This window comes from Schistocerca cancellata, chromosome 5 (genome assembly GCF_023864275.1).
Source record: "Schistocerca cancellata isolate TAMUIC-IGC-003103 chromosome 5, iqSchCanc2.1, whole genome shotgun sequence".
Taxonomy (NCBI): domain Eukaryota; kingdom Metazoa; phylum Arthropoda; class Insecta; order Orthoptera; family Acrididae; genus Schistocerca; species Schistocerca cancellata.
The window spans coordinates 602,948,935-602,973,982 of record NC_064630.1 but is presented as its reverse complement, the minus strand read 5'-3'; positions in this window follow the sequence as shown (position 1 = coordinate 602,973,982).

Sequence of the window (25,048 nt, the reverse complement as noted above, 5' to 3'; positions counted from 1 at the left end):
AGAACACTTGTGGTTTTTGTATCATAGTAATGTAGTTTGTCATTATTCCCCATTCAGTGAGGCCCATGGACAAAACGAGTGCCATGCCGATGGGAGCGTACGTGGAGTCACGGTGCATCTTGGTCCGCATGTCATTTCCCCCTGTTCTTGTGCCCTTCGGTTTGCTTCTGACCTGGCATTCCTTAATTGCATGTGCCTATGCAGGTTTTCGTAGTTGATTCGTACCTTGCTCATAACGAATGTATAGATGGTGAGAGAATTTATAGCAAGTGAATATGTTCTTTTTTAGCGCTTACAATACCTAAGCCCATAGTGCCTAGACAGCCCAACATACAGGTTTTTATGGCTCGTCACATTTTACCTAAGTCGCGTTATGAACAGCTTTCTGTGTGCATATTCCTGACGTCCTTATATGAATAAAGGTAAATTATAATACACTCCTGGAAATGGAAAAAAGAACACATTGACACCGGTGTGTCAGACCCACCATACTTGCTCCGGACACTGCGAGAGGGCTGTACAAGCAATGATCACACGCACGGCACAGCGGACACACCAGGAACCGCGGTGTTGGCCGTCGAATGGCGCTAGCTGCGCAGCATTTGTGCACCGCCGCCGTCAGTATCAGCCAGTTTGCCGTGGCATACGGAGCTCCATCGCAGTCTTTAACACTGGTAGCATGCCGCGACAGCGTGGACGTGAACCGTATGTGCAGTTGACGGACTTTGAGCGAGGGCGTATAGTGGGCATGCGGGAGGCCGGGTGGACGTACCGCCGAATTGCTCAACACGTGGGGCGTGAGGTCTCCACAGTACATCGATGTTGTCGCCAGTGGTCGGCGGAAGGTGCACGTGCCCGTCGACCTGGGACCGGACCGCAGGGACGCACGGATGCACGCCAAGACCGTAGGATCCTACGCAGTGCCGTAGGGGACCGCACCGCCACTTCCCAGCAAATTAGGGACACTGTTGCTCCTGGGATATCGGCGAGGACCATTCGCAACCGTCTCCATGAAGCTGGGCTACGGTCCCGCACACCGTTAGGCCGTCTTCCGCTCACGCCCCAACATCGTGCAGCCCGCCTCCAGTGGTGTCGCGACAGGCGTGAATGGAGGGACGAATGGAGACGTGTCGTCTTCAGCGATGAGAGTCGCTTCTGCCTTGGTGCCAATGATGGTCGTATGCGTGTTTGGGGCCGTGCAGGTGAGTGCCACAATCAGGACTGCATACGACCGAGGCACACAGGGCCAACATCCGGCATCATGGTGTGGGGAGCGATCTCCTACACTGGCCGTACACCACTGGTGATCGTCGAGGGGACACTGAATAGTGCACGGTACATCCAAACCGTCATCGAATCCAACGTTCTATCATTCCTAGACCGGCAAGGGAACTTGCTGTTCCAACAGGACAATGCACGTCCGCATGTATCCCGTGCCACCCAACGTGCTCTAGAAGGTGTAAGTCAACTACCCTGGCCAGCAAGATCTCCGGATCTGTCCCCCATTGAGCATGTTTGGGACTGGATGAAGCGTCGTCTTACGCGGTCTGCACGTCCAGCACGAACGCTGGTCCAACTGAGGCGCCAGGTGGAAATGGCATGGCAAGCCGTTCCACAGGACTACATCCAGCATCTCTACGATCGTCTCCATGGGAGAATAGCAGCCTGCATTGCTGCGAAAGGTGGATATACACTGTACTAGTGCCGACATTGTGCATGCTCTGTTGCCTGTGTCTATGTGCCTGTGGTTCTGTCAGTGTGATCATGTGATGTATCTGACCCCAGGAATGTGTCAATAAAGTTTCCCCTTCCTGGGATAATGAATTCACGGTGTTCTTATTTCAATTTCCAGGAGTGTATGTAGTTATGTAAGGTGCTAATGGATAATGTTTGTGCCTCAGATGCGTTTACTTTGTAATGACGTACTTTATAGTGATTGTAGTATGTACAGGAAATGTGTGCGCAAATGTGGGCTTTGCATGGGTATGTGACAAGCAGTTATAGTAAAGTTGTGTTTCAGTAGTAATGAGTGGTTATACCGTGGGACTGTGTACGCGCTGCTTCGACAGCGCTATCTGGTTGCCGGTTGTGACCGCTAGAATCACAGCAGGTAAGCCTGCGCGGAATAGGGCAGTGATAATGCCGACCGGTGTTAGGCGAGCAGTGGCAGGTTTATCTGGTGACTTCAGTTTTATATTTTATGGAAAGAACGACCATGAGAGCAGTTTTTTATTATTTTTTATCGGTTGTGACAATGATTTTATCAGATGGTCTGCCTCATATGCCATGATGTCTATATGGTTTTATAAATGTTAATCCACGTTTCAGGTATGTGGTTCTGTAATAATTGAAGTGTATATAGTTAACTCATGTAAGCCATCCCTCAAACCTGTTATGTTATACCTTCACAGATCTGATGATGGCACCTTCAGAGTGCTGAAACCGGTCATCTAATAAACGATTGAACCGATCGTGATTTTCAATTATTTTCAAAACAGAGTGATCGCCCCACGATACACAATGTTTTCACTGCAAATTTTATTACTTCTCTTCTACTATCTCTATTTGCAACACATTTATCATACAGTATCCACGTGTGATACTGAATGTTCTTACAAAACAATATCTTAACATGACACAGATCAGGTGATATGACGTCATAAACTCTGAGCTGTATGAAACGCTGGCGCATCATGCATGACGCTTCAATTTAGTACTTATTTGCGTTGACAGTATCCACATAAGCCACTGAATATAACTAAACAAATACATGGTGAACGTTAATAAAACCGACAAACTGCAGAGACGGATCTCTCACTGGAACTGGAGAAAAGAAGGTCCTATGAACATGTGTCTGGAAATGGACAGTGTTCGTGTAACGACAACAAATCGCCCCGGAACATAGTACAGGGCTGCTTCGCGTCTGTGACACAACTTGTAAAACTGTTATCAATATTGCCTCTAACGGCCTTATCTAACTTCTTGGCCTGATTTTACTTAATGTGATTTCTGTATAACTACACTCTTTGATGTAACATCGATGTTATTTTTTATTCGGGCATGGGTGTGTGTGTGTGTGTGTCGTCCTTAACATAAGTTAGTTTAAGTTAGATTAAGTAGTGTGTAAGCCTAGGGACCGATGATCTCAGCAGTTTGGTCCCATAGAAACGTACCACAAATTTCCAATTCATACTGTATTCATTATTTATGATAATTTATGTAATTTTAATTAATCTATGAATGTAATTTCAAAAGAAATGTGCTGTAAAAGAATTAAAATGCTATATTTTACTCGTTTAAGTATAGCGAAAGTAGGTTTGCAATCACGTAAAACGTGGAGGGAAGTCACTCCGCAAAGGAACTGGCTAGGCGGGAATAGAAAAGGTAGATCTGGCGGTAGAACTGCAAGGCTTCCATGTGGCATGAGTCAGACGGCGGCTAGCAGCCACATGGTGAGCATCTTGTGAACTGACAGAGGCGAGAAGAACTGCAAGATTATATAATACAGCCTCAGATGCGGCAGTAATTCAGCTTATGATACGTAGCATACTTGGGTTAGTTCTGTAGTATGAAAATCTTAGGTTAAGAAGAGAATTCTCAGAACTTGTTGCACAGAAAGAGCCATGGATACCTTTGCGGCCTTTCCTTCAACAGGACAGGAGATCGACACTGCCACCACCTTCATTTAAAATTATCAGCTTAGCACTATATGAATGCCTGAAGCAGTTATGTCGTTTCGTTTGCAGTAATAAGTCTGTGTTCTGTGTCCTTTGTCATTTACCTAGACAGTATCATACCCACGTCCTACGATGAATCCGAGTATCCTATTGTACTGAACTGAAAAGGAATTACCTTCTTTGAATAAAATAATAAACTTTGAGAAGTTGTGAAGTCCATAATTATTTAGTGAGCATAAGTTCTGAAACACTGTATGTAGTATTTATACACGTACAATTAAAATTTCATCAATGTACAGTTACTAAGAGAAGATTTAAAGTATTTAGTTCAAAGAATTTTTGTTATTGAAACAATAGCGTTTACAATTTCATGTTTTATGTAGTTAACAGTACTTCCCATATTGTGTTATGACTAAAGTGTTCAGCCTCGATCTGAGCCTATAGATAGATTAGTTTCTGGGTCCCCATGCTAGTAGTTGAGCCAGATTTAAATGTCACAATACAGTAACATCAATCAAGAATAAGCAACTGGCTGCAAATATTCAAACTAGTTAGATTCAGGAATACAAGGAACTGGAGGTTTCTTGAGAATGCAAGAAATAATGAGTGCAAAAGATAAAATTATTTCATAACTATTTCAATAACAATAATTTCCTATAATAAACTGATAAAAGAATCTCTTCTCCAACTCAGTAGTGCTCCACGTTAGTATTCATTCACCTATGCTGACGAATGTGTTCCAGCTGTAATGTACCCATTGTAAGTGTTATTGAAGCCTGGTGTTGCCTAAACGTATTAATACGCCTCCTGTGTAATTCAGATCACTGGTACGTTACTTGCTAAATTGTGCTATTGTCTTATATCTTACCATCTAAACGGAAGATCAGTGTGAAGTAAGTCAATTCCAGTAGTTAACTTTCTTTTTGACCCATGACAGTACTGGGTACAACATTGCCTAATTAGTGTGGTGACAGTTCTGTCGCCTAATTACAGTTTACTAGATTACTAATAGAACCTTTCTTCGATTCCCGTTAATCTTGCTACTGTTTTCTTTAAACAGAAAGCTTTATGGAAACAAAATTAGTGCTATACCTTACCACCGTCACGGTCACAAAATTAAAATCCTTTCGCAGGGGTAACATTATCTGGATATTCCTCTTTTAATAGTAACCGGTATTGTTATAAATAGATGTTCAAAGTGGCCTCCATGGGATGCAGTGGCAGTTGTGCAAAAGGTTGCTTCGTCGGTAAGAAGGGCTGATGAAAGAAATCCCATGGTCTGGTGCAGAAACCACTGACAAAATCCTTCTGGTGGAGGGAAATCCGTGGCTGCAAATCCTTGCACTCGTTGTAGGTGATAGGGATATTAGCGGTTGTCATAATCCTACTTTGGTTTACATCATGTTGACTGACCATTTTCCTGGAGCTTGTACTAGGGTTCGTCTCAATATCCTGCAGAGTCCGGTCCTCCAGATCTGATGTACGCACAGACCGCCGCCGCCCTGCACGTTGGTCTGTCTGAATGAACCCATGATCACACAAATGCCGAAAAAGAGATTCGAATGTTGTGTGATGTGGCTGGTGCCTGTGAGTGTATTTTTTTTGTTATAGCCGTACACCTCTTGACTGTTTCCAACAGCTTGACAGTACACAGACACCATCCCGGCTTGTTCCCGACATTAACACCGAACCATTCTGCTGCTTGCAGTACGCTGCGTCAGTCACATAACTTGCAACACAAAGAAACACACAGCACGTGGTCAGAGGAGCTGATTACTTTTTCCACTACATTTTTAGTCAGGAATCCGTCCCTGGAGGTTGTCGATTTTATTAATGTTTACTTTGTATATTATTGTGGGACACGTAACTTCAAGAGATACGACATCATAAACACTGAGAAAAGTGGGGAAAATGGCGCATGTGCACTGAGTTTTAATACATTTATTCTTTGCTACTAAGACACTCCTTCAGTCGAGTCAGCTTAAGAAAATCCGTGACTCGTGGCAGCGCTTATAACAGCTGTCAACTGCGAAGTGCAAACGGTTGTAGGTGCTAACGACGGCCATCTATAGAAATATAAACAGGCGTTGCCATAGAGACGTTTACAAAACCGCGTTGTAGACACGAGAAGCAGCTGCACCCAGCACATAGAAACTGACCGGTATGATGTTTCTTAATTTGGATACTGTACTCATACGTTGGTACATTAAGTATATTTCTTTGTAGGACTGTTGCATAATTTCGAATGAATTTTCAAGAACACTCGAAAATAAAATTTTTTAGATAGTTCATGACAAACGCATTTCATTTTTGTCTTCATTTCTAATAAAAAATTGGAATAACGAATACCCGAGCTAGGGTGATATAGATCTTTAATATGTTGTTTCTTGAAACACCAAACACTTCGTCACCCTTGGTTACTGAAGTACCCACCATATGTGTTGCAATAATTTTGCCAAGTTTCAATTCACTTAGCTCCGACATAATGCTCTGACAAGCACACAGATCGCTGTTGCGACGACTACAGACACCTGCAACATATTGAGGACACTGCACAGGTGCCGTTTCTGGTGAAATATAACAGCGCAACATGCAGGCGTAGCCACCATCTGCATTGCGTTCAAGCATACATTGCTCACGAAGTTTCCACACTTTTGACCAGCCCCAGTGAATATTTACACTCATGCTCATAAATTAAGGATAACTGCAGAACGTGGTGCCACACAACGTGGTACTACACAAAACTGGCGCTAATAGCATAGGCACAAAGGGAATACACACGACACAGATCTGTAAGTCCACGGTATTGGTGATAAGTTGAGAAAACCGCCCCGAAACACATGTGCTACAAAATGCCACTGTTTCTTGCACGTGTACACCTACAGCAATATGGGATACGATCACCGTGCACACACAACGGGTTGGCATACTCTGGATCAGGTGGTCGAGCAACTGTTGGGTATAGCCTCCCATTCTTCCGCCAGTGCCTGTCGGAGCTCCTGAAGTGTCGTAGGGATTTGAAGATGTGCAGCGTTACGTCGGCCGAGAGATTACCAGACGTGCTCGATGGGCTTTAGGTCAGGAGAACAGGCGGGCCATTCGCCTGATATCTTCTGTTTCAAGGTACTCCTCCACGATGGCGGCTCTGTGGGGGCGTGCGTTATCATCCATCAGGAGGAAGGTGAGACCCACTGCACCCTTGAAAAGGCGGACATACTGGTGCAAAATGGCGTCCCGATACAACTGACCTGTTACAGTTCTTCTGTCAAAGACATGTACGGGCACCAATCGTAATCCAACCCCACAGCATCAAACCACGACCTCCATACAGGTCCCTTTCAAGGACATTAAGGGGTTGGTATTTGGTTCCTGGTTCACGCCAGATGAAAACCCGGCGAGAATCACTGTTCAGACTATACCAGGACTCGTCCGTGAACATAACCACTGACCACTGTTCCAATGACCATGTACTGTGTTCTTGACACCAGGCTTTACGGGCTCTCCTGTGACCAGGGGTCAGTGGAATGCACCTTGCACCGTACTCTGACAAGCACCAACACTCCTCTGCGCATGTGGACTGCTGCCAGCGCCACCATGCGACGACCGCAGGTCAAATGCACCGCATGGTCATACCCTGAGGTGATTTAAACCCGCAAACCGCCCACCAGAGAGTTGTTTCACCATATGTCAGCATTATCCTTAATTTATGAGCATATATAAGAATTTTGGCCAGGCATTGTATCGGTGCTGTTTGTTCTTGACGTCATTAGTACAAGCTTCTCGCCAGGCCGTGAGGGCCCAAGGGATATCTACCAGCCGGCGTATTATTCTCTGCCTTGCAGCACCACACGGATGCGGTATGAAGGGGCATGTGGTAAACACACTGCTCCCCCGTTCGTTTTGCAGACTTTCAGACAGTACAACTGGTACTAGTCGGTTAGTTAACTCTTCGATTTGCATCTCGATGCTGAGTGCGTCCCCTACCAGCCCTCCCACGAAGGAGAAATACTAGGTTGTACCAGGAATCGAAACAGGGTCCTCCAATGCTGACCATTCAGCTATGGACGCGGATTCGAACGCCATTACTACCGAATGAAAATAGCTGTAGCTCAATGTGGTTCATGAAGAACAGTGGACAGGTTATCACCAAACAGTAGAGATTACTATGAGGTCTCACTGAACTGATAAGCACTTCCAGTTTAATAATAAAGTTTCAGTCATAAAATTATGCACGTGTTCCAAAGTGAGGAAAAAATATTAGGTTTCCATAAGAATTTCATTGTTTTTATGTCAGTAACGCAATACCATTGTTGGATGACGTGTCTTCACGTACATCAGAGATGGCTTTATAATATCCTATGCTTACTGCATAGCGACATAATATTTATTTAAGAATAATTATGAAATGACATAGTCAAACAGTCCATTACTTTTCACTGGATACCGATTATTCTTACGATGAGTGCGAGTGAAAGTATGTCTTAAAGTTTGTATGTTGCTTATGAGTGATTGCTGCGCTCGATCTTTATAATGGTCTGTAGCTCTGATATAGCTTAATCTTTAGATAAAATCACGGTTGAATATCAACATGTTCAGTTTACTCAAACAGTAATGTGCGGTAGAAAGTGAATTATGGCCTAAAGGGAACCGTAAATCAAGGTAATCAGAAGATGCGCCAACTGCAAGAATCACGTCAAATTTAATAAAACATTTGCAGCAGAGACCGTTTTCCATTTCTTGAATAAAAGAAGAGAATCAAAGCGGTTGAGATCCGTATATTTATATAAAAGTTAGTCGAAAATAAGGTTAACTGATAGGAAATAACTATGAAACTGCCTTACTGTTTGAGGTGCGTCCTGGACCAGAACTACGCACTAGTGTTCGAGTCACGCTCCGGCAGACTGTTTTAAACATCAGGCAGTTTAAAAATCAGTGCACACTCCACTGCAGAGTGAAAACCCTTTTTTGCAATAAATGAGCATGTTCTCCGCGTAAATGTCGAGGATAGGAAAAGCGGAAAACATTAACAGGAAGAAGGGACTGGATGATAGGACTGTGCTAACACGTAACTTCTATCACACTTGGAGGAGCAGCAGAAGGTAAAAACTTTAGGGGAATACAGAGATTCAAAAATATCCAGCCAACACTCGAGAACGTTGAGTGTAAATGCTTCTCTGAGATTGGAAGGGGGGATGTGAACCAATGGATTAACTGAAGAGGGTAACAGTCAATGCTCGCAAATACGTGTTTGTGTCGAAACCAGTGGAGCCAACATACAACCGAGTATTCATTGTTAATATGCGTGGTCATATTAAGTGTGCTCACTCACTGCTGTATGGCACGGGTAGGCAACCGGCAGTCCGCGTGCCGGATCCGGCCAGCGATTGGTACCAATTCGGCCCGCGGAAGAAATGCGTCGGAGACAGATCGAGGCGCTCGGGTTGTACTTCTCCCGGCATCATTTCCGGATAGTTCCGCCGGCGCTCAACTCGCCTTGTGTTTACATCTCATGACACAGACCAAGTTCAGCTTACTCTGCTCATTCGCAACGCCATTTCACAGCCGCTCGATTAGAACAACATAGAAAAATACGTTTCCAGTTCAAGCGCGAAGTTAAGGCCCATGAACTCATGTGTTTGCCGAGAGTTGGGGAAACAGCTCGTTGCGCTTAAGGAGTACGGGGAGAAGTATATTCACCTCTGCATCAGTGCTGACAGAACTCATTAACAAGTTATTTACATATTGCTTACAGTGCATGTCTATCCTACACACTAATAGTCAAAACCTTTGGCAGTAGGATACAATGGCCCGAAAATAACCGCCTCCCCACCCCCCACCCCTCAACACACACACACACACACATACACACACACACACACACACACACACACACACACACACACACACACATTAAAGTCATGTATGGTATAGTGTTGACTTCATGCACCAAGAGCTTGTCACGTTAATGCACCTACCTGTAGAGGTATCTGCATTCAGCAGAAGCGCACAAACGCTGCTCCACTTATGTGACAGAATTTTTTGCCCAACTAACTGAAAATTCAAAAACTTGCTTCATAGTTTTTCATGAGTTTATGTGATCGCTCTAAGCCTGTTGATACCAGTGCCTACCAATTTTAATTGTATATTACAGCACTGAGGATGGTCACTAAGTGACCGAAAATCGATTTTGCGGATAATAAAACAAAAAAAATACGACCAATGCTGTTTCTGCTTCCAATTATATCCATTATCTGGTCGTGGTGCACAGAACACTCCATGGAGTCGCCAATCAATTAAATATTTCTAACAGGTAAAGGGAACAAACGGCGGCCGCCCGTGGAGCGGACAGCGTCTGCCCGAGTGAAAGGGGGAACGACCCTGTGCTCGGCTTAAAAGCAAATTCCGCTACATTGTGTGGGAGCGGCCAGCCTATGCATTCTTTACACATAGCACGCAGTTTCTGAGATTTTCACAGGGTGACAGCAAACGCCAAACGCCGATGCTACAGATTTCCGGATTGGTCGTCTTAAACGAAACGTCATTCTCTTTTAAGAAGAGCAATGCTGATTGGCAGACGATATTTCTGACGCCTTGAGCTGAAGGAGTAATGGAAGAAACCGAAAGATATGCCCCATCTGGTGTGGAGAGGGGCCGTTCCGTTGTCGCTCTTGGAGCGAGAACACGTAATGAGAGCGTGTGCGCTCGTACGTGTACTCAAAGAGCGAGGAACAAGTCTCTCCTCAGTACTCCACTGGGAGAGCACCTCTGCCGAGAGCGAATCGGTGAACAACTCTATAGTGAGTCCTTGCGATTAGGCGTTGTTCACTGTGTTGGCCGCCACACTTATTGTGCACTGTGAACGGACAGAGTTATAGTTAAACGCCTGCAAGCGAATTTTTGAGTGGCATTGCGGTGGACTGGTTATCTGACTGGTGTACCACGCCAATAGTTAGACTAGGGGCGAACAGGAGTCCTGAACTTCATCAAGGTGGAGGGAGAGTTTGATTGGCGAAGGTCAGTCCAGATAGAACGAGAGTTATCTTATTTGTCAGCAGCGAGCAGCACAGACAGCAGTCATCGCAGCTTACAGTATTGTGCGCTACAGCTCTTGCGAGCCCCGTATTTCCTCCACAACAGTACACTTCACTGCATTTCACACGCGGCAGCCTCGACCGTACCTAGCAACATTCTAGCGGATAATTATTCAAGTTGAGTAGGCGCGGCTCTTAGCCATTCTGCCAAGTCAATAACAATCTTAAACTTTGTATAGAAATTTCATTAGCGAATCCTGTCCTTGAGAGGTAACTTCACATTCCGAAAAGAACCAGGAAATAACGTGTTCAGTTCATAACTAAAAGTGCCATCGTGATTTCTCAGAATTTTTGCAAAATAAATAATAATTTTCGTTAGTTTCATGTTTTTCTTACACTAACTAGCACTACTCCAGTACGCAAGTATCCCACTAGTTACGTAAGAAATTTTGTGAATTTTTATGTCATTTCCTTACAGCGGACGACTCCAGAAGATATTTATTGCTGAAAGTTTTTCAGGCATTTCTCTTTAGAATGTTAGGAGCGTCTGTCTGACTTGTATAGTAGTATGGGGGTGGAAATTGCATCTTGCAGGAGCCACAGGGTAAAGGGTTCATCTCAGATTTATCTGTTGCGCAGAATTACAGAATAGCACCCACACCCCCACAATAGGTCACTCTGTGAATGAAGAACGCCCTACATCGTACTACCGCTTCCTCTGTGATGGCTGTACAAGCGTCAATAGTGCATTGCTGCCTGTCCTCTGGTGTTGTTAAAAAATTTTGGTAGACAGCGTCTTTGACTGCTCCCCACAGCAAAGAATCCAGTGGTGTAAGCTCTTGAGAGCGGGCAGGCCAACTAACTAGCCCAGAACGTCCAGTTCACCTACGGGGATGTTTACAGTCCACAACTGGTCGTGCTCGTAAGCTGTTATGTGCAGGGCATCCATCATGCCGACACCATTGACCATCCTCTCATTCAGAGATACGGCGTACAAAAGCACAGGAAGAGTTTGTGTCTTAAAAATGGGGCATATTGTCTGCCGTTTTGGTTGCCATTTACATAGAAAGATCCGATAATGGTATCTCCAATAATTCCACACCAAACATTAACATTCCACGGACGTGGTGCTCTATCTGTCGGAGCCATCGTGGATTGTTGCTGGACCAATAATGCATATTTCTCATATTGACAGTTCCTTTGTCGGAGAATCACGTCTCGACGGTAAAAATAACGGCTGAGAAGAAATTAGGATTAGTCAGAAGTTGTTGCTGGTACCATGGACAAAATTGAACCTTATTGTTGAACTAATTTCCGTGAAGTTCTCGGTGTAAATGAACGTGCCAAGGATGGAATTTATGACGCTGCATAATGCTATGTACACTTGTTTTAGAGACGTTAGCTTCACGTTGAATTCGTTGTTTGCTGATTTGAAGATTCACGTCAACGGCAGCGAGCACAGCGGCCTCAGCGGCTTCGTCTGTTCATGTTCTACGATGATTTCGAGGTCTTGCCTACAAACTTCCCGTTTCACATCGACGAGAAATGAGGCGCTCAAAAATCCAGCAAGAAGACGATGCCTTGTCAGGGAATCGTCTGCTCTACAGTGGTCGTGCCAGAACAGAATGTCGCCCGCCGACATCAAATTGCAGTACAGGTATGTACAGTAGAGTACAATACAGACATAATAATATAATAATAATGTTTTCTAACACTACTGAACTTAAAAATGCAGGTTGCTAAAATATTACCTGTCACCGAACTTTCTCCTACACCAACAGTATTTGTATCTCATGGTCGTACGTGTACGTCATACACCTTTACTCAACAAAAACTGTATTTACAATGTATACTACCGATATACAGCTACTAAGTTACTCTGATACACAACTACACTGATATGCAGTGTACTGTACCCTTAAGCAACATTGAATGAGGTGCACATGGGGGGGGGGGGGGAGGAGGAGGAGGGAAGAGTACCTGTGTTTACATGACTCGAAAATAATAAACCAAACCAACACCTCTAACCAACACCTCTACTACAGCACTACACTCGGTACGCAAGGTGTAAAATCGAGGCAGTAAGAAGCTAGGTTTCTTCAGAACCTGTTCACTCTTTATCGTTTGCACAGCTACGTTTTGCTGGCAAAAATGTATACAGTGTGATACATGTTTGAATAGTTCATGGAGAGGGTAAGTGTATTTTCTTGAATAAAATGTGCATGGTTCCATTTAAAATATTTAACCTCTTCCCCATATCTCATACATCTGTGGAGCTACATAAAATATACACCCTAAGCAAGAACTATCCACTGATGTTAAAAAACGTTAGTTGAAACAATTTTTCATTTAGCGCATCAGAAAAAAGTTATTTTTGGTGAGCAAGATAAATGTGACACCACATATATACACTGGAGCACCAAAGAAAGTGGTATAGTCACGCGTATTCGAACACAGAGAAACACTGCGTGATCAAATGTATCCGGACGCCTCGCTGATAATTACTGACAAGTTCGTGGCCTCCTCCATCGGTAATGCTGGAATTCAATGCGGTGTTGGCCCAAAATTAGCCTTGATGACAGCTTCCACTCTTTCAAGCATACGTTCAATCAGGTGGTGGAAGGATTCTCGGGGAATGGCAGCCCATTCTTCACTGAGTGCTGAACTGAGAATAGGTATCGGTGTCGGGCGGTGGGGCCTGGCACGAAGACGGCGTTTTAAAACATCCCAAAGATGTTCTATACGATTCAGGTCAGGACTATGTGCAGGCCAGTCCATTAAAGGGATTTTATTGTCTTGCAACCACTCCGCCACAGCGGTGCATTATGAAGAGGTGCTCGATCGTATTGCGCCGATCGGTGTTGCCGAGCGGTTCTAGGCGCTTCAGTCTGGAACCACATGACCGTTACAGTCGAATTTTCGAAACCTGCCTCGGGCATGGATGTGTATGAGGTTAGATAGGTTTAAGTAGTTCTAAGTTCTAGGGGACTGATGACCTCAGATGTTAAGTCCCAAAGTGCTCAGAGCCATTTGAACCATTCGATCGTATTGCAAGATGCAATCGCTATCCCCGAACTGATGTGATTTCCCTAAATCGCTTCAGGCAAATGCCGGGATGGTTCCTTTGAAAGGGCACGGCCGATTTCCTTCCCCATCCTTCCCTCACCCGAGCTTGCGCTCCGTCTCTAATGACCTCGTTGTCGACGGGACGTTAAACACTAATCTCCTCCTCCTCCTGAACTGATCTTCAACAGTGGGAAGCAAGAAGTTGCTTATAACATCAATGTAGGCCTGTACTGTGCAAGTCCCCTGCATGAAAAACTCGACCACACGATATCACCACTGCCTTCGAATTCTACTGTTGGTACTACACACGCTGGCAGATGGCGTTCACCAGGCAGTCACCATACCCACACCCCGCCTTACTTTTGGGATTACCCTCGTAGTTATAAGTTCTAGGGGACAGATGACCTCTGAGCCATTTGAATCGTATGAACAGGTGCGTGAACGTGTTGAAAGATGCGATCACTATCCCCAAATTCCTCTTCAACAGTGGGAAGCAAGAAGGTGCTTTAAAAATCAACTTAGGCCTGTGTTGTATAGTGCCACGCAGAACAACAAGGGGTGAAAGCCCCCTCCATGAAAACACGACCACACTATAACACCACCGCCTCCGAATTTTACTGTTGGCGCAACTCACTATGGCAGATGACGTTCAGCGTGCATACGCCATACCCTTACCCCTGTCATCGGATCGCCACACTGTGTACCGTGATTCGTCACTCCACACAACATTTTTCTACTGTTCAGTCGTCCAATGTTTACGCTCCTTACTCGGAGCGTGGCGTCATTTGGCATTTACCGGCGTGATCTGTAGCTTATGAGAAACCGCTCTACCATGAAATTGAGGTTTTCTCACCTCCCACCTAACTGTCATAGTACTTGCACTGGATCCTGATGCCGTTTGGAACTCCTGTGTGATGGTCTGGATAAATATCTGCCTATTACACATTACGACCATTTTCAACTGTCGACCGTGTCTGTAAGTCAACAGACGAGGTCTGCCTGTACGCTTTTGTGCTGTACGTGTCTCTTCACGTTTCCACTTTACTACCACATTGGAAACAGTGGACCTACGGATTTTTAAGAGTGTGGAAATATCCCATGCTGACATATGACACGTGTGACACCCAATCACCTGACCACGTTTGAAGTACGTGAGTTCCGAGGAGCGTCCCATCCTGCTTTCTCACGATGTGTACTGACTACTGAGATCGCTGATATGGAGTACCGGGCAGTAGGTGGCAGCACAATGCACCTAATATGAAAAACGTATGTTTTTGGAGGTGTCCGGTTACTTTCCATTACATAGTGGATGTAAAAAGGCAGATTACGGCGCTGCGGTCGCCAACGTCTATATAAGAGAAAAAGTGTGTGGTGCCGTTGCTAGATCGGTTGCTGCTGCTACAATGGCAGGTTATCATCATTAAAATGAGTTTGAACGTGGTGTTATAGTCGGCGTACGAACGATGGGACACAGCATCTCCGAGGCAGCGATGAAGTGGGGATTTTCCCGTACGATCATTTCACGAGTGTACCGTGAATATCAGGAATCCGGTAAAACATTATAAATGTGGTTCAAATGGCTCTGAGCACTATGGGACGTAACATCTGAGGTCATCAGTCCCCTAGATATTAGAACTTCATAAACCTAACCATCCTAAGGACATCACAACACCCATGCCTGAGGCAGGATTCGAACCTGCGACCGTAGCAGTCAAAGGGTTCCGGGCTGAAGTGCCTAGAACCGCTCTACCACAGCTGCCGGCGTAAAACATCATATCTGCGGCCGGGAAATGCCAACGACGACTGTAGAGAATCGTTTAACGTGACAGAAATGTAACCCTTTCGAAAACTGCTGCAGATTGCAGTGCACATCAAGTGTCAGTGTGCGAAGCATTCAACGAAAGATCATCCGTATGGTCGTTCGGAGCCGAAGTCCAACTCATCTACCCTTGATGACTACACGACACACCGAGCGAGGTGGCGCAGTGGTTAGACACTGGACTCGCATTCGGGAGGTTCAAAAATGGTTCAAATGGCTCTGAGCACTATGGGACTCAACATCTTAGGTCATAAGTCCCCTAGAACTGAGAACTACTTAAACCTAACTAACCTAAGGACATCACACACACCCATGCCCGAGGCAGGATTCGAACCTGCGACCGTAGCAGTCCCGCGGTTCCGGACTGCAGCGCCAGAACCGCTAGACCACCGCGGCCGACCATTCGGGAGGACGACGGTTGAATCCCGCGTCCGGCCATCCTGATTTAGGTTTTCCGTGATTTCCCTAAATCACCCCAGGCAAATGCCGGAATGGTTCCTTTTAAAGGGCACGGCCGACTTCCTTCCCCGTCCTTGCCTAATCCGATGAGACCGATGACCTCGCTGTGTGGTCTCCTTCCCCGAAACAACCAACCAACTACACGACACAAAGCTTTATGCCTCGCCTGGGCCCGTCACCACCGTTACTGGACTGTTGACGTCTGGAAACATGTTGCCTGGTCACAGTTGTCTCGTTTCAAATTGTATCGAGCGGATGGACGTGAACGGGTATGGAGACAACCTCTTAAATCCATGGATCCTGCTTGTCAGTGGGGGACTGTTCAAGCTGGTGGAGGCTCTGTAATTGTGTGGGGCATGGACAGTTGGAATTATATTTGGAGCCATGATACGTCTGGATACGACTCTGACACGTGACACGTAAGTATGCATCCTCTCTGATCACCGGCGTCCATTCATTTCCAATGTGCATTCCAACGGACTTGGGCAATTCCAGCAGGACAATGTGATACCCCATACGTCCAAGATTTGCTACAGAGAGCCTCTCGGAACACTCTTCTGAGTTTGACTGGCTCTGAGCACTATGGAACGTAACATCTGAGGTCATCAGTCCCCTAGAACGTAGAACTACTGAAACCTAACTAACCTAAGGACATCACACACATCCATGCCCGAGGCAGGATTCGAACCTGCGACCGTAGTGGTGGCGCGGTTCGATACTGAAGAAACTTGAACCGCTCGGCCACTCCGGCCTGCACTCTCCTGAGTTTAACCGCTTGCTCTGGCCACAAAACATCGCAGACACGATTCTTATTGAGCATTGTCAATGAAATTCTTAGCCGGCCGGGATAGACAAGCTGTTGTAAGCGCTTCCGTCTGGAACCGCGCGACCGCTACGGTCGCAGGTTCGAATCCTGCCTCGGGCAGGGATGTGTGTGATGTCCTTAGGTTAGTTAGGCTTAAGTACTTCTAAGGTCTATGGGACTGATGACCTCAGATGTTAAGTCCCAAAGTATTGAGAGCCATTTGAATAAAATTCTTCTGCGTCTGGGACCGCTTTGTCAACAATAAAATTCCGACGTTTCGGCTACTATTGTAAGACGCCTTCCTCAGCGTGTATCGCTAAGTGCTGAATGGACGCTAATTTAATTTCTTATATACTATGGAGGAGTGCTGTCATTGGATATGCGGGTGAGGAGGAATGGTATGCTGGCGAGACTGGGCGTTCAATAAGCACAAGATTATCTGATCACAAGAGATATATCTATCTCAAACAATACAATAAATCAACGATGGCAGAACACGAGGAACGGTGCAGGAAGAAGATCGAGTTTCGATCCGTTTAGCCTGATGAAGAAGATCAGTCACGTTATGAAATAGCCAAGCGACCCGACTACATGAATAGAGACGACGGGTACTGACTCCCAGCGTCTAGGCTGCCAGCAGTGACAGCTTTGCGGAAGGACAGCCCTCGCAAAGCAACAAGCGCGCGGTAGGCCACAGCGGCGGAGGGTACACAGAGTGCTGTCGCGCCCCAGTCGATACTAGGCAGTTTGTAAACAGCGCTACGCTGCAGTCGTCATTCAGTTTCCTATTCGCCGATTTCCACCAATGACCAATAAAGGAAACTCCAATGGAAAACGCCTATTTGCGCCAATGACAACACGCAGTGCAAGGACCAATAAAAGTACACTTAATATCCTGCCTCCTCAGCCCCATATCCAATGACAGCACTCCTCAATACTATATAAGTTACCATATTAGTGCCATTCCCAGTTAGCAATACATCCTGAGGAAGGCTTCTTGCAATAGTCGCCGAAACGTCGGAATTTTACAGTTGACAATGCGGTCCCAAACCCAGAAGAATTTTATTGACAGTGACAACCGCCGCGGAAGCATATCATATTGAGCGTATCTGGGATGCCTTACAACTTGCTGTTAAGAAGAGATCTGCACACCCTCGTACTCTTACTGATTTATGGACTGCCCTTAAGTATTCGTGGTGTCAGTCACCTCCAGCACTACTTCGGACATCAGTCTTGTCATGACACGTCATGTTGCGGCACTTCTGCTTGCTCGCTTGGGCCCTACAGGATATTAGGCAGGTGTACCAGTTTCTTTGGCACTGCAGTATATGTATATGCCTTAACTTATATATTAGGAGTGTGGATAAGGTAGGATGGTGTGGGGAAATCCAACTTTGTCACGTGACGAGCAGGCCCGCGAGCTTAATTATTTTAATCTGGTCCGCCTGTCGCCAAAAGTTGACCATACATGCTCTATGCCAACAGTATGGCCGGTGAAACTTCCTGGCAGATTAACAGAGACTCGAACTCGGGACCTTTGCCTTTCGCGGGCAAGTGCTCTACTGCTGAGAAGACGGGGCGTGAGTCGTGCTTGTGTAGCTCAGTTGGTAGAGCAGTTACCCGCGAAAGGCAGAGGTCCCGAGTTAGAGTCTCGGTCTGGCACACAGTTTTAATCTGCCAGGAAGTTTCATATCAGCGCACACTACGCTGCAGAGTGAAAATCTCATTCTGGAAGTATGGCAGATGGTAACAGTGTATTAGGCGGTGCACCAGCTCGCCCCGTACGCGACTCCGGCCATTAGCGCCTGGAAGCACCTAACGGCGTGTAGGAACAGTAGCCGGACATGGCGGTGCGGCGGCGACCTATTTCCGCCGCGTCGCGACGACTGACGGACGCCAGCCAGTGCAGGGGGCGTCTTGCCGTGCGGACAGCCGCGTCGGGCGCCGCCGCCACCAACGTAAACATCGCGCGGCGCTCCGCGTCTGGGAAAACACGCCGCTGGATGTGAATGATGCGCGATGTGTGTGCTCAGCGCCGTCCCGAGCCAACAAATATTTTGGTACAGTGCCATCGTCCCTCCTTCCGTGCCACCAGTGTTTTCCGTAAATAAATATGAATCCTTCGCGCCATTCTGTTTGTGTTGGGAAGCTCCGCTCCGCCGCCTGCATTACCGAAGGCGAAAACAATAGGCGCTTAAGTCGACACCTGTTCGTCGGCACTCATTTCTGACAGTGCTCCTGCAGGCTCCGGCCATTGTTTGAGCAGTCCACTGACATTTGTCTGTGGAGGCAGACAAGCTGCGTACAAGGGAACTGACGAGCCATCTGGAGTGTCCCTAGGTATGTTGTCGTGGTGTAAGGTATGTTTGCGTTACGAGCCAGTGACGAAGTAATCACAACATGGGTGTATGGTATGAGATTTCTGTCTGTCACGTACTGCAGTCGGTGTTAGCATATTAGAGGCCGTAAGCGGTAAGCGTAGGACGACGGTGCTCTTTCAGCTGCATGAGAAGTGGTACTCCCGAGGCGTTGGTTTTTAATTTTTTTAATTTTTTACCTCTTCATTTATGTTAGCACTCCGAAAAGAAGAATAACACTGAAAAGACTTATACGTAGAATTCCAAGCGTCAGTTTTCTCGGCTGCAGTAGTAGTTCTACCTGTTTGTCGTCGGAGCACTCCGTAACGCTTCACTTACTTGCTGATCCACACATTTCACGACGACTTTCACCCAGAAGTAGATTAATACTCGTTAGCTGCTATGTTGGAGATAGGCTAGTGCTGTCACATTGTCGACTGTGTTATTTTGCGCACATTTTTGGTTGTCGTCCGCAGCTCGTGGTCGTGCGGTAGCGTTCTCGCTTCCCGCGCCCGGGTTCTCGGGCTCGATTCCCGGCGGGGTCAGGGATTTTCTCTGCCTTGTGATGTCTGGGTGTTGTGTGATGTCCTTAGGTTAGTTAGGTTTAAGTAGTTCTAAGTTCTAGGGCACTTATGAGCATAGATGTTAAGTCCCATAGTGCTCAGAGCCATTTGAACCATTTTTTTTAGTTGTCTTCTTGTTTTTAAGAATTCCTTATGTTAGGTTATTTCTCAAAATTTGAATTGTTTTATATTTTTTGCTGCTGAGTAAAGCGTTTATTTATTTATTCAACCTGATATGATTAGGGTCATCGTGCCCTATATTACTTCGGACCAGAGTTTCACACATATAGTACCTTTGTTACATCATAGTTACCTAAGAAACAACAATTTTAATGCAGAATAACGAGTAGTATTAAAATGATTTGAGTGGCTATAGTGACAGTGTTATTAAATAATACTACAAATTAAGAAAGTTAGTCCTGGCAGTACATTTACTACTACACTGGAAACATTTGCAGAACTAATCGTCTGCTTAAAGAGTAATTTTCTAAAATCTAACATCTATGTAAAAAAAATTCGTTTTGCATGCATTTTAATGCAAAATTACCGAGCTTTTCGGTGTTTATAAGTTGAGACCTAATACGTTCCATGACACCGTTTAAGTAAATGACCTAGATACCACATTTTGTTTGCCACCAAGATCAACTCCTTCCAGAACTGTCCATTGGAGAAATATTTCACTCGTAACAGATAGGGTTATATAGTTGTACAGTAATGGAGATAAGTGAAGAAAAACAAAATACTTACCATTACACATTGCCCTAAACACAAATTTCAGGTGGCCAATCAAATTGCTTCTGCTGTAAGACATTTTTAATAAATTTGGAGACAAAGTATCAATAAGTGAATAATCGGAGACTGAATTAAGACATTTCTTCTGACGCATTCTGTTCATAAAAAGAATTTCAGTCATGATGACTATCCTCCTTCGATTTTGTGAAACATAAAAAATTTACACGAAAATCCAGCATTATTCTTCAGTCACGAGACCAAAAAAAAAAGAAAAAAGGACAATGCTCCATCATTGAGATTAGAAAGTAAAGTCAGTGCTAAGAGAAGAATAAAGTAAAAAAACTATTGAAGTATTTTGACAACATTTAGCAGTTTTATATAGAAGTTTTTCACGCTTGCAATAACAGTGCCACTGATAACAACGAAGTCGAATATGATAAACCATTTTATACCGGGTGATCAGAAGGTCAGTATTAATTTGAAAACTTAATAAACCACGGAATAATGTAGATAGAAAGGTAAAAATTGACGCACATGCTTGGAATGACATGGGGTTTTATTAGGATAAAAACAAAGTTCACAAAATGTCCGACAGATGGCGCTTGACAGCAAAACGTCAGTGACTGCGTATAACAATCGTGTACAAAAGGAGCTGTAATGAGACAGAGAATCAGATGCGCCAGCAGTCGCAGCATTTTGACGTTACCTGAAAAGGCGCTTTTAGTGAAGCTGTGTTATCAGAATGGGGAATGTGCTAGTTCAGCGTTACGATCCTATCGCCATAGGAAGGGGATTCGAACGGTTAAAGGTCCATTGACAAATACAGCTGTGGCGAGAATGATTTCGAAGTTCGAAGCCACGGGTTGTTTAGACGATAGACCCCGTAGTGGCCTACCGAGCACAAGGCGTAATGCTGCTGAGACAGTTCAGGAAGAAAAGGAGACTGTAGCGGGTTCGTCTATGCACGGAGAAGTCAGCGCTCGTGAAGTCGCACGTCGCATCGGCATTTCATACACTACTGTTTGGTTGGCACTTAGGCGTTCTCTCCGATGCAATCCGTACAAAATCCATCGGCATCATGAACTGTTACCTGGCGATTTAGTACAGCGGAGGACATTTGCTGAGTGGGCGTTTCAAAAGATGGCAAAAGATGACGATTGGTTGAGTAACGTGTTGTGTACCGATGAAGCTCATTTCACGCTCCGAGGATCTGTCAACGCCCACAACTGCAGAATTTGGTCTACCGAAAATCCTAGAACTGTCGTGGAAACTCCATTGCACGACGAGAAAGTCACGGTATGGGTTGGATTTACCACATCTACCGTTATCGGGCCTTTTTTCTTCGAGGATAAGCGTGATTCTGGTTTTGTAACTGCTACCGTGACGGGTGAGACGTACGCCGATATGTTACAGAATCGCATTATCCCCAAACTGTCTGATAAACACCTGCTGGAACGTACGATGTTTATGCATGATGGCGCTCCACCCCATATTGTTAGACGCGTGAAAGATCTCTTGCGCGCGTCGTTTGGTGATGATCGTGTGCTCAGCCGCCACTTTCGTCATGCTTCGCCTTCCAGGTCCCCAGACCTCAGTCCGTGCGATTATTGGCTTTGGGGTTACCTGAGGTCGCAAGTGTATCGTGATCGACCGACATCTCCAGGGACGCTGAAAGACAACATCCGACGCCAGTGCCTCACCATAACTCCGGACATGCTTTACAGTGGTGTTTACAACATTATTCCTCGACTACAGCTATTTTTGAGGAATGATGGTTGACATATTGAGCATTTCCTGTAAATAGCACCATCTTTGCTTTGTCTTACTTTGTTATGCTAATTATTGCTATTCTGATCAGATGAAGCGCCATCTGTCGGACATTTTTCTAACTTCTCTATTTTTTTGGTTGTAATAAAACCCCATATCATTCCAAGCATGTGTGTCAATTTGTACCTCTCTACCTACATTATTCCGTGATTTATACAGTTTTCAAATTTATATCGACATTTTGACCACCCAATACTTAAATTAAGCTGAATGTATTCACAAATAATAGGCTACCGGTGATTTTAAAGATACTTTAGTTGTTGTGTTCCGCAAAAATTCCTATCTTTCAATCTATACTTACTTTCAACATTTACATGGAAACTGATTTGGATGTGTCAGGTTCCTTTCTTTTTTTTTCATCCCTGTAACGGGAAAAAATCAAATGTATTTTGAAGTTTCTGTTTCATGTATTTCTAAAGTTATTCAATAAAAAGTAAAAAGTGTTTCTAGTAATTTTGCTTTTTTCTGATGTTCAGCACTTCAGCAGGGTGAGGATTCACAGAAAAGTCATTGACACTATGACACGCCGCAAAACTGTTCGGGAAGTCACCGCCGAACAGTATTGTGATCAAGAATCAAGAGTGACTTCATCCCGTTCACTTGCAAGCCAAATTCAGATTTCGAAACAGCAGCACCCAATCCTGTCGAACAACTGTTCGTTAGAGGACTTTGGCTTACGTGGGATGCCAAACTGATCAAATCTTCGACAGCAACGAAGATGGCGATGCAATGAATTCACCTGCCGAAGCGTACAGGTCAACGACTGCGCGGGAGATGTTTGTCGGAACGGCATCTGAAGATTTTGTCTTTTTCCTTTAGCGAAAAAAAAAGACAGAGGATCGCTGCTCTTTTCTGACCAGCACGTCACTATCAGGTGCGTAAAATCGGCGAATAACAGCCGCTGTCAGCTGTCGTTAATTACCCCGCCTAGAGCGGCGGGCAACCAACAGGACACTCCGTAATGAGCGCGCTTGGAGTGACCATTGGTACTGCTGCGGGGCGAGGGTGCGACGAAACGCTGACTTTTACGGCGGGCGGCCGCCTGGTTAAGGGCGTCGTGGCGACCAGCGTCTTTAATAAAGAGGCGGCCACACGACGCGCGGCTCCACTGTGGACGTCCGCAGTAAACTCGAGCCGAAGGTCGGCCGTAAAAGTCTCTATCGCGTCGCATTCGTCAGCCGACCTAAGCAATTGCTGTTGTCGTTCAGCCGAGCCTGTATGTGTGTTAAGAGTGCAATTTACACACTATCACTGTTTCTTATAGCACCGGTGTATTTCAGCATGTTAACAGGCGTGTTATTTGTACCAGGCTGGTGAGGCTGGCGTTGTAATACGTGGGAGGATCTAATTCTCTGTACCTGATCTGCTTGTGTAAGCATAAAGTAATACCAGAAGAAATTATAGGTAAGAGAAATAGCTTTGTGATCAAAGGGAACACGATTAGACACAAAAGGCACCTATGCATCTAGGAACTAACAAGGCAAGTACACTATATGAGGACCGTTCAGCAAGTAATGTGCCACACACATATACACACTGAAGAGCCAAAGAAACTGGTACACGTGCCTAATGTCGTATAGGGCCCCCGCGAGCACCCTGCAGTGCCGAAACACGACATATCATGACTCGACTAATGTCTGAAGTAATGCGGGAAGGAAATGACACCATGAATGATGTAGGGCAGTCCATAAATCCGTAAGAGTACGAGCGATTGTAGATCTCTTCTGAACAGCACTTTGCAAGGCATCCTAGATATGCTCAATAATGTTCGTGTCTGGGGAGTTTGGTGGCCAGCGGAAGTATTTAAGTTCAGAAGGAGGGTTCCTGGAGCCACTCTGTAGCAAATCTGGACGTGTGGCATGTCGCATTGTCCTGCTGGAATTGCCCAAGTTGGCCGGAATGCACAGTGGACATGAAAGGATGCAGGTGATTAGACAGTATGCTTACGTACGTGTCACCTGTCACCTGCCAGACTCATGTCTAGACGTATCAAGGGTCCCAAATCACTCCAACTACACACGCCCCACATCATTATATAGCTCCATCAACTTGAACACTCCCCTGCTGACATGCAGGGTCCATGGTTCAAATGGCTTTGAGCACTATGGGACTAAACATCTATGGTCATCAGTCCCCTAGAACTTAGAACTACTTAAACCTAACTAACCTAAGGACATCACACAACACCCAGCCATCACGAGGCAGAGAAAATCCCTGACCCCGCCGGGAATCGAACCCGGTAACCCGGGCGTGGGAAGCGAGAACGCTACCGCACGACCACAAGATGCGGGCGCAGGGTCCATGGATTCACGAGATTGTCTCCATACCTCTTTAAGTCCATCCGCTCAATACAATTCGAAACGAGACTCCTCTGATCAGGCGACATGTTTCCAGTCATCAACAGTCAAATGTCGGTGTTGACAGACCCAAACGACGCGTAAAGCTTTGTGTCATGTAGTCATCAAGGGTATAGGAGAGGACCTTCGGCTCCGAAAGCCCATATCGATGATGTTTCGTTGAATGCTTTACACGCTGACACTTGTCGATGGTCCGCCTTTGAAATCTGCAGCCACTTGCGGAAAGGTAGCACTTCTATCACGATGAACAATCCTCTTCAGCCGTCGTTGGTCCTGCTCTTGCAGGTCTTATTCCGGTACAATCGTGAAGTGGTCGTACGGGAAAACCTCACTTCATCGCTACCTCGGAGATGTC